This window comes from Budorcas taxicolor, chromosome 13 (genome assembly GCF_023091745.1).
Source record: "Budorcas taxicolor isolate Tak-1 chromosome 13, Takin1.1, whole genome shotgun sequence".
NCBI lineage: Eukaryota > Metazoa > Chordata > Mammalia > Artiodactyla > Bovidae > Budorcas > Budorcas taxicolor.
This window is the reverse complement of record NC_068922.1, coordinates 29,233,251-29,241,974: the sequence shown is the minus strand read 5'-3', so window position 1 is coordinate 29,241,974 and position 8,724 is coordinate 29,233,251.

The following is an 8,724-nucleotide window of genomic DNA, read 5'->3' as shown; positions in this document are numbered from 1 at the left end:
TGTTAAGAAATGTATAGGAAGATAGATAATAAAGTCTCAGGGAAGTGGTTTCCTTTTTGACTTCTTGTTTTTACGAATTTTCTATAATGAGCATCTTGTAATGGTTTAGTCGCTAAGTTGTGTCCAGCTCTTGTGACCCCATGGACTCTAGCCAGCCAGGCTCCTTTGTCCATAGGATTTCCCAGGCAAAAATACTGGAGTGGCTTGCTATTTACTTCTCCAGGGGATATTCCCAACCCAGGAATTGAACCGGGGTCTCCTGCATTGCAGGTGGACTCTCCAGGCAGACTCCTCCTGCATTGAAGGTGTATACTTGACTGAGCTACAAGGTTATGAGCATCTTATTACCTTGATAATAAGGAATAGAAGGTCCTATCCAACCCTGCTACATGGAGGGCCCTTTGTGATATGGTGGTTCCTGCCCACTTCTCAAGCCTCACTGCTCATTTCCTTCTAATTGTAACTTCCTCAAATATTCAATCTCCTGCCCTTGTCTGCAGGATTTCTGTCAAACCTGTTCCCTCTGCCTAGAAAATGCCAACTCTCCCCCTGCCTATGCTAGGATGATTCCTACAGACCCTTTAAGACCTGGATAGCACCTCACCTACTTCCAAGGGCTACCCCCCTGGGAACCCCCCACCCCCGTATACCCTCTGCTTCTATGTTTTCAGATTACCCTCACTCAATAGCATCCAGCCTCACTCAACTGCCCTCTACTTCCCTCTTGGTTTTCCCCCACCTCACTGGCCACTCTTTAACTCCTATGTTGGCTCCCTTTCCTCTATCCAACCTAAATGCTGGGGTTCAAGATTTGGCCTTGGGGCATTTCTCTTACGCTCTTTTCCTAAGTGACTGCCTCAATTCCTATGGATTTAAATATCTTTTCCAGTTAAGATTCCCAATTTTCTGTCTCTAGTCCTGACCTCTATTCTCAATTCCAGACTTGAATATCCACAGTGCCTAGCTGACATATCCACTTAGGTGTTTAAACCAACATATCAGATTGTATATATCCCCTTATTCGCCTGGAGTATGTTCCAAAACTCCCAGTGGATGCCTGAGACCACAGATAGTACTGAACCCTATAAATACTATGGTTTTCCCTAAACATACTTCTATGATGAAGGTTTAATTTACAAATTAGGCACAGCACCATCACTTCATGGCAAATAGATGGAGAAGCAGTGGAAGCAGTGTCAGACTTTATTTTGGGGGGCTCCAAAATCACTGCAAATGGTGATTGCAGCCATGAAATTAAAAGACGCTCACTCCTTGGAGGAAAAGTTATGACCAACCTAGACAGCATATTAAAAAGCAGAGACATTACTTTGCCAACAAAGGTCTGTCCAGTCAAAGCTATGGTTTTTCCAGTAGTCATGTAAGGATGTGAGAGCTGAACTATAAAGAAAGCTGAGCACCAAAGAATTGATGCTTTTGAACTGCGGTGTTGGAAAAGACTCTTGAGAGTCCCTTGGACTGCAAGGAGATCCAACCAGTCCATCCTAAATAAAATCAGTCCTGAATATTCATTGGAAGGAATGATGCTAAAGCTGAAACTCCAATACTTTGTCCCCCTGATGGGAAGAACTGACTCATTTGAAAAGACCTTGATGCTGGGGCAGATTGAAGGCAGGAGAAGGGGACAGCAGAGGATGAGATGGTTGGATGGCATCACCTACTCAATGGACATAAGTTTGAGTTAACTCCGGGAGTTGGTGATGGACAGGGAGGCCTGGCGTGCTGCAATCCATGGGGTCGCAAAGAGTCATGCGACTGAGTGACTGAACTGAACTGAAGGGATTAACAAAAATAAATAATAATGGTTGGACAGTTATATAGTAATGAAAGTTATGTGACTGTGGTCTCTTTCAAAATACCGTGTAGAAATTGGATCTTTTCCATCTTAATGAAGCACTTATTACTTGCTGTGGTGGTAACTTTTTCAGTTTGAGGTGTCACAGCAAAACTTGCACGGATTTTTTTCCTTCTTCACAATTTTATGGAACATTCGTTTTTACCAAAGATCATGGGAATCTCAGCAGATGACTTTTCCCCTTTCCTTACTAAGTCAAGAACTTTCACTCTTTCACTTAAATGAAGTACTTTATGTCTTATCTTTGGCATATCTGAATTGCCACATCACTCCTTGTGTGCTGTGGGGTCATTATTAAGGCTATTGTTGTTGTTCAGTCACTAAGTCATGTCTGACTGTTTGTGACCCCATGAACCATAGCACACCAGGCTTCCCTGTCCTTCACCATCTCCCTGAGTTTGCTCAAACTCATGTCCACTGAGTCAGTGATGCCATTCAACCATCTCATCCGCTGTCACTGCCTTCTCCTCTTACCCTCAGTCTTTCCCAGAATCAGGGTCTTTTCCAATGAATTGGCTCTTACCATCAGGTGGCCCAAGTATTTGAGCTTCAGGTTTACCATCAGTCTTTCCAATGAACATTCAGGGTTCATTTCCTTTAGGATTGACCAGTTTGATCTCTTTGCTGTCCAAGAGACTCTTAAAGAGTCTTCTCCAACACCACAGTTTGAAAGCATCAATTCTTTGGTGCTCAGCCTTCTTTATGGCCCAACTCTCACATCTGTACATGAATACTGGAAAAACCATAGCTTTGACTATATGGACCTTTGTCAGCAAAGTAATATCTCTGCTTTTTAATATGCTGTCTAGATTTGTCATAGCTTTTCTTCCAAGGAGCAAGTGTCTTTTATTTTGGTGGCTGCAGTCACCATCTGCAGTGATTTTGGAGCCCCAGAAAATAAAATGTCATGGTTTCCACCTTTTCCCATTTGTCGTGAAGTGACAGAACTAGATACCATGATCTTCATTTTTTGAATGCTGAGTTTTAAGCCAGTTTTTACACTCTCCTCTTTCACCTTCATCAAGAGGTTCTTTAGTTCCTCTTCACTTTCTGCCATTAAAGTGGTATTATCTGCATATCTGTGGTTGTTGGTATTTCTCCTGACAATCTTGATTCTAGCTTGTGCTTCGTCCAGCCTGGCATTTTGCATGATGTACTCCGCATATAAGTTAAATAAGCAGGGTGATAATATACAGCCTTTCCCAATTTTGAACCAGTCCCTTGTTCTATGTTGGGTTCTGTTACTTCTTGTCCTGCATAAAAGTTTCTCAGGAGGCAGGTAAGGTGGTCTGATATTCCCATCTCTTTAACAGTTTTCCAGTTTGTTGTGATCCTGGACAGTCAAATGCTTTCGCATAGCTGGGTCATAGAAGAAGCAAGGGAATTAAAAAAAAAAAAAATCTCCTTTTGCTTCATTGGCTACACTAAAGCCTTTGACTGTGTGGATCACAAGATAAGGGTGACCTGAACACAAGCACTGTGACACCACGACAGTCAATCTGATGATGACTACTACTAAGTGACTGAGGGGCAAGACAGATACAATGGGCAAGGATGATTCAAGTCCCAGGGCAGCCAAGATGCCACCACACTATGCTGAACAGTGTGCAATTTAAAGATTATTGCTTATTTCTGGGATTTTCCATTTATGGAATTCAGTGTAGGTGACTGAAACTTTGGAAGGTGAAGGCTTGTGTAAGAGAGGACTGACTGTACTCAGAAAAGTACCCTTGATTTTTGCCTCCCAGCCTGGTCTTCTCCACTGCAGCCCCATGAACTGTCTCATCTCCATATGCTGGACCACCTGCTCAGGTATTTAAGAAGAAATTCCAGCATCATCTTGATTCACCCTATCTTTATTCTCCAAATTAACTCCATCCGCAAGTCATGTTAGTTATAGGTCTAAAGTACACCTTGCTTCTGCCTCTCCTCTCCATCACTGTTGCTATTAGTCCAGGCCATCATTTCACAACCAGAGTCTTGCAAAAAGCCTACCTGATGTCACTCTACTATTGCTCCCCTCCAGTCCATCTTCCATACAGCTGAAAATGTGGACTCAAACCTAAGTGGAACGTGGCCTCCTTCTGCTTTAAACATCTCCCAATGTGCCTGGAATACAATCCCAACCTTCTAATAGCCCACACATCTTAGTGGGACTGGAAACCTCTTTTGAACCTTTGTCTCTCTCCTTCTGCTCACTATTCTTTAGGACTTGTTTTACTCATTCAGAAACCTGTCATTATGGAACTCCATTGGTGGTCCAGTGGTTAGGACTCTATGCTTCCAATGTAAGGGGAACAGGTTTGATTCCCGGTCAGGGAACTAAGAGGGCTTTCCAGGTGGCTCAGTGGTAAAGAATCTGCCTGCCAAGCAGGAGACGTGGGTTCCATCACTGGATCACGAAGATCCCCTGGAGAAGGAAATGGCAATCCACTCCAGTACTCTTGCCTGGGAAATCCCATGAACAGAGGAGGTTGGTGTGCTACAGGCCATGGGGTTTATAGACAGTCAGATAAGACTTAGCAACTAAACAACAACAGGGAACTGAGATCCACATGCTGTGTGGTGCCGCCAAAAAAAAACACCTGTCAATGTGTATATCCTACTTGGCAGGTTCTATATGAGGTGCTGGGAATGTAACAATGGACAAGAAAGAGAAAGACCCTGTACTCCTTGTGGGAGGAGCAGATAATAAACAAGGAAATAATGTAAGGTAGCCCAAATTACTTCCTAGTTCAGAGGACATGGTCCTCCCACTCTTCACATTGCTGGGTCTCAGCTTAAATGTCACTTCTTCAGAGACCTCTCCTGGTCACCCTGTGTAAAATAGATTATCTCCCCCTTGCACTCTTTAGTGTACTTATCAAACTGTTATCTTGTCTGTTTTGGGGGTCTTGATCAGTTTCAGTAGCAATTTAGAGAATGTATTGGACTCTTTCATGAATCGTTTCTTTTGTTCCTTTAGTCTTGCTGCTGCTGCTGCTAAGTCGCTTCAGTCGTGTCTGACTCTGTGTGACCCCATAGACGGCAGCCCACCAGGCTCCTCCGTCCATGGGAGTTTCCAGGCAAGAGTACTGGAGTGGGGTGCCATTGCCTTCTCTTTAGTCTTGGATCCCATTAATTCCAGGGGACAGATTAGGCCTTTTGTCTTCAACACACATTACTGTGTCTACTGTCTAGAGCAGCAATTCTCAAAGTAAAGTAAAAGGACCTCAAGATCCTTCCAGGGGGTCATAATTTCAAACTACTTCATGATAATACCAAGATGTTATCTGCCTTCTTCACTTTCCTCTGATGAGTATACGACGAAGTTTTCCAGAGGTTACACAACTTGGACCCTGGAACAGACTGAAGGAAGGAACAGATAATAAAATAGAGCTATCTTTTTCAGCCAGAAATTAAAAAGATTTGAAAAATATAAAACAATACCACTCTTGCCACTAAATTTGTTATTTTCAAAAATGTTACTTGTGCTAATGTTAACTTAATTTACAAATGAATGATTATTTAAAAAATATCTTGGCTTTAATTTCTATATGGTAAATAACACTATGGAGGAAGTTCGTGTGGCTCAGTGTTAAAGAATTTGCCTGCTAATGCAATCCCTGAGTCGGGAAGATCTCCTAGAGAAGGAAATTGCAACCCACTTCAGTATTCTTGCCAGGATAATCCCATGGACAAAGGAGTCTGATGGGTTACAGTGCAGGGGATCGCAAAGAGTCAGACATGACTTAGCGACTGGACAGTAACAACAAATAGCTAGATATATATATAACAAGCACAAGCAAAAGTTCCTTAGGGTTTCAATAATTTCAAAGAGTATAAAGCAATCATGAGACTAAACAGGTTGAGATGTTGGTGAATCCTGGCCGTAGATGAAGAGGGAAATAAAGTCACTAAACTTAGTGACTGAACAACAAACGTACACCAGTGTCCTCAAGAAAAATAAATACAGAATTATGCCTCCACCTCCCAATTTTTCTTTATAAAAACCACAGAAAACATACTTTTGAAATCCATGGAATGTCTCCTTTTCCATTTACATAAATTTTCTTCTTTGAGACTTATAGAATAGTAGCAGAATGGACATCAGAAAATGTGAATTTAAATGAAAAAAAAAATGCACATAATGTGCTTAGCATAGTAGGCAATCAAGAAAAATTAAGTATACCAAAAAAGCACTTGAATATTAGTTCAAAACCCATTTATTTGCTCTGGGACCTTTGGAAATTATTTAACTTCTCTGAATCTATTTCCCCATCTAGAACACAAAAATAATACATGCCATATTACTCTCTATATATTGCAGAGTACTCACACGGCAAGATCACAATTCAAAAAGGAAGGAAATAAAGCAAATAAAGAGCAATATTATTATAAATGTTACATGATCACCGTTATTTTAGAAATTCTGGCATTTCCCTCCAGTTTTGTGCTCTGACACTGTTTTCTCAATTTTTAAAAACTGTGATGAAATAGTTTGTGACCTCCTAAGACCTTCACAGTATTATATATACTGTGAAGAAATATACAATAGTATATATACTGTGAGTGTATTATTAGGTATCATACTGTATACAGGCATTTCTTTTTGTATTTGGCTCTTTCCTTTAGACAATGTAAATGTCAGCAGGCAAAATTATAATCTGACATAATCTTCTGCTGATAAAAGTACTCAAGTGTTTTAACATATATGAGACACTGCAAAAATGGGTTGGTAAGTGAATGAAAAGATTATCAAGATGTTCACCAAAAATAACTTAACAGCTGTTACTCAAGGTGCTAGAATAGAGGATGTTTTATGTTTGCTTCTTTAATTTTAATTTATAATGAGTATGTGTCATTTTACAATCAGAAAAATGTTAAAGGTATTTTCACCTTGAAAAATTAAAAGAAAAAAAAAACAAAAAACTATGAAGTTTGATTGGCAAATCTTCCAGTTGTGGATGTAAGAAAATTTGGGAGTACAGCAGACTCTTGAGAACATAGTTCAGGGGCTATTCTGGGGGTTGGGATACAATGGTGTCTTAGACTAAGAGTCTCTTGCCCTCACAATACTTAATAATCCAGTGGGGAAAACAGTCAAATAAGTAAAGTGTTACCTGGATATGGAAGCAAAGAAAACTCTTGGATAAATGCTTATGATATTTTACTCTGTAAATTTCACTAATCTATTTAAGGGGTTGACAAACATTTTCTGTAAAGGGCTAGACAGTAAATATTTAAAGCTTTGTGGGTCACACAGTCCCTGCTATAACTACTCAACGCTCCCATTATAGTGAGAAACAGCCGCAGACAACACGTACATGATTGAGTGGGGCTATGTTCTAATAAAACTGTTATTGACAAAAATAGGTGTAGGGTAGGACAGACTCATTGCCAATAGTTTGCCAACCCCTGGTCTAAACAGCTAATTATAGCTACAAAATAAAATCCTACAGCACTTTTCCAAAGTATAACTGAAAGCAGATGTAACAGTTCAGCTAGTTTAGCTGGTATTTTCCTAAATTCTAGAAACACTTAATAGCTTATATATAATCATTTTATTTCAAAATCTTTAAAAAAGTTTTATTTATTTATTTATGGCTGCACTGAGTCTTTGCTGTTGCTCATGGACTCTAGACTGTGGGCTCACTAGTTGTGATGTATGGGATTAGTTGCTCTGTGGCCTGTGGGATCTTCCCAGACCAAGGGTAGAACCCGTGTCCCCTGCATTGACAGGAGGATTCTTAATCCCTGGACGATCAGGGAAGTCCTTATTTCAAAGTTTTTAAAACTGGGGACAAGATAATAAAAGATAACTAAGTACTTACTTAGCCTTTAATCAAAGGACAGACCTTTGAGGCTGCCTCTTTGTGGACTTATTAGACTCATATCTGAATTTTCCTTGGTGCTTCTGTCTATAATTTGATGCAGAATAATAGATTTAAGTCTAGTTTCTCCATTTAAGAAATAGAAGATTACTGTCATCTGTCTCCATAAAAATCAATGGTAATAATAAATCACATTTCAAAGTCTTGAACAGGTGAAAAAACAGCAGTTTTAAAATTTTACTGGGTAAAGATATTTCCCCTTCTCAAGTCCACTGGGAACAAAGGAAAGAAATGAGTGGAAAATCCTCCCTTGGTAATGAATCTAGAGTCGGATGCACATGGCTCACCTTCAAGCTCTCTCCTCAACACAGGCAGATTAGTTGTCTTGTTTTACTAAGAGAAAAAGCTTCTTCCTTAGTATCCACCTAAGTATTCTCAATGCGCTAGTCAGCATTTTCTGGTGAATAGAAAATGGCTAGGCTTTTCTTCAAAATTAAAAAAAAAAACTTTCAACTTCAAATGGAAAACATGCTTGTCAGAGGGAAAAAACAAACCTTAAGATAATTATGCAAGTGCACCCCATGTATTTCCCTCCACTGTTAAGAGTCTGGCGTTCAGTTGTCCATTCTTCTCTCTACATGTGTCACATGTGGATTTATAAACAATTGTGTGTGTTTTTTTTAAGCAAAAATGGTATCTTACTTTGCACATGGCTCTATGGTTTCTTTCATTTAACATCAAAGACTTTTAAACTGTTCTTAGCTGATTAATAAGAATTTCTTAAAATTAGAAATTATAAAGACAAAAAACATTTTTAACTGCAACATTAAATTTCTGGTAAAGTTTCCTTCAAGCCACTTGATTTTATTCTAAGTAGGTTCATGATAGAGAAAGTTCCTTGTATTTCCCACTAATAATGGAAATCTTAAGTGGAAAACAACAAAAATAAGTTTGCAACAATTACCAATATACTATAGTTTAATAGAAACATAGATCATACAGGTAATTTGAAAAGTATTTTAATATAAACATTCTTAA